Raw genomic sequence first — 3035 nt, 5'->3', positions numbered from 1 at the left:
CAAAAGCAACCGTTTTTCGTGCGTGTGAGTAGTGGTGCGTTCGGGAGCGGTGATCGCGAACCAGAGATACTAGAACCCGAGAGTGCAGTGGGTGGAATATGTTTTATCTCGTCGCGGGCTGGAACGGGGTACGTGTTTTGCCGGGTGCCATGAAGTGAAGTGTACTGGAACACGCTCGTTTTCGACACACATACCCGTACACACCTGCTCTAGCAAACATTCACGGTGCACACAGTGTTAGAGCGTGGTTGGAGTGTTCGCGAAATGATGCTGCCCAGCTAATCAAAAGCATCATGCTTCGGTGCACTTAGCTTGCAAGCGAATGGAGAGCAGTTCACTATCCGCACTGTGAAGAAGCTATCAGCACGCGACTGACCCCGAAACGCGCGTGAAAGCTCGGCTCAGATTGACTTCATTATGAATTTATATCAGGCCCGGCTCGGCTTTCAATGTGTTGCTTTGGTTGTCGATTTTACGCGAGCGAGTTGCAGCAGCGGCCGCTGGGAACGTGGATAGTGGGTAGTTGACGAACGGGTATGACGTCACGCGGCAGGTGTTGTACATTAAGCACACATCATGCATTAATCATTTTATGTGCTGATTTCGCACCTCGCACGTATTCGGGTGGGGGCAACGGATATGATGGGATAGTTACAGCTAGGATAGCGCACAATAGCGCACGTTAGCGTAATGTGAGAAACTGTGCAGCCAATGTTACATGATAAGAAGAGTATCATATGACGTCATATGCCGCATTATACGTTGAAGAATATTAGAAAATGGTTTTTTGTTTATTTCTATGCGGTGAGAGCTTTAAGATTGGAAGAAAGTAAGCAGCATGAAGATGAAATCATCTGACATGTTCCTATTTTCGCAGGAAATAAGTTGACAATGTGTTTCTAGGATGATATTCTACGCCATATCGTTTCCTTTCTTACCAAGTAAATGATCTTGATTTTGCAATCTTGCACATTTCCTGGAAGGTCATCGCTTCGCAATCATCTCGGGTGCTGTTTCATCGTACCGCCCTTTGCTGCGTTTCGTTCGTTATCCTGCTTCGCCAAACATTTGCCTTACTTTATTCCTGTTTATTTGATGAATACTAAAGAACGAGAACGACATCCGGACATCCCACGCAACATAACGGATGCTGCCCACAGCATCAACCAGAACACAGCCACAGCCAGGCTTGTTCTCAATCAACAACTTTCGGTGTGAAGGTGAAAGGAATCAACACGTCGCCCACAGCACCCCGAGGCGGTAGGATCGATATCCCCATCTGGTGCTTTAGCCGATCCCTAAATGTTAGCCTAAAAGCTTGTTGAATTAAAATCCCGAAGCAGCAGCAGCAGCAGCAGCAGCAGCAGCATCAGCCCGGTGACAGTGTTTGCCATCAGGGGTCAGTCCTGCTGGAAATGATGGTCAGTCAAATATTTACCCAAATCGTTTGCCCGCAGGACTCGCTCTGGTGGGCAGGATGTGCATATGACTGGGTCGCTTCCGGATCGTGTTGATTCGGAGTGGGTAGATGAGGATAGTGAGCACGAGGGTCGAATATTGCAAAGTGACTTCCCGTTTACGTGGGTGCTATCGCACCATTCACAGTCACTCGGCAATCGTTTGCTTGCAATGGGGGAAAAAAGCACGATGATATCGATATTGTAATGAAGGTGTGATGGGGATGGCCTGAAGGTACCATTTTTTGTGTCACTGTCTTCTCTCTTAGGCAGTTTCCTTTTTCCTGTTGTTTTCTTATTCAAGCATTCTATGCCCAAGGGGCAGATAAGAAGAGGGTTTTGCATGGGGTGGATGAAAATGATCGTATTAATAAATAAAACATGCAATGGCGCTTGGAAGGCAGAAAAGCATAATCGATAAAGCGTTACAATTTGAAGCAGCGTAATGTGAGAACTTTTCACACGATTGAAAAAGAAGGAAACACCTTTTTGGAATTCAATTTGCAGACATTTTTTGTGACACTTGGAATTGGTTCTGTTGGGTGAGAAGTTGCTCAACACTCTCGTCGGTATCAACGATTTTCGTCATGTTGCGAGATATTTACTATGAAGTTATAGTAAACCTATTGTTGCTAAAAAATAATAGCCTTTTCAGATACATTGTTTGAAAAACTACTTTAAAAAATTAGCTCCGACTGAAGAGATAGCGCTCGAATATGATTGGCTTATTTTCAATCGCTTTAGGAATCCTACTTCCGATAGAAAGTACGGGTCTACGGCATTATCTTCCTATCCTTAAGATTTATGTAATTGGGGTATGCGCCGAGGCCCAAACCAACCTCAAAACCCATCCCCACCTATTTACAATAAAGGTAAGCCAACAGAATTGTTTGCCGATTGAATGAGGGTATGTAGAACAAAATAAGCAAATAACCCATAACGTGATCGAGAGTATCCCCCTCTGGTCCCTTGCTTATCCTTTCCCACAATCAACAGGTTCCGGGGGATACCTCTTGCTGAGCAGGGTGTGTTTATGTCTCAAATATCTCCGCTCGCTTTAAGATAATGGAAGGTAAAGTAATGGGACGGACTGCAAACACTTTGCAGGAACAACAAAAATAAAAGGAATAAAAGGTTAGAAATTGGAAAACGATGAGGACGGAAAGTCTGAGTCAAAAGAAAGCGTTCTTGGGAGCTCGAATGAAATGAGTGTGTGGAGAGAGAGGAGAAAGGGTTCACGTTTAAAAAGTTTCCGGGCTTTTGAACTTCTGCGCAAAAGGATACGCAAAGGGTTGCCGTAGGGAATGTCACCTTTTTTGCTCAAGTGCCGTCACTTGCGCTCCAGTCGATCGATAATTTATGGGTTGCGTTTTACGCATGAATTGCAAAGAGGTCGTATGGTTTGGTTGTTTTCCATTAGAGCGCTGTGTTCAGTGCTGAACAAAGTGTGCAATGCTTGGTTAAAATTGTCTCATGTTCATGAACCAATGGAAGTTTAATTAATCGTTGAATAAATGTGATATGATCGTAAATTTTCATTATTTAAGAAAGTTGACTCCATGCACCGGTGTTTTTTTA

Source organism: Anopheles merus, chromosome 3R, assembly GCF_017562075.2.
Source record: "Anopheles merus strain MAF chromosome 3R, AmerM5.1, whole genome shotgun sequence".
In the NCBI taxonomy this organism is placed as follows: domain Eukaryota; kingdom Metazoa; phylum Arthropoda; class Insecta; order Diptera; family Culicidae; genus Anopheles; species Anopheles merus.
The sequence above is the reverse complement of the archived record's forward strand: the minus strand, read 5'-3'. Positions refer to the sequence as shown.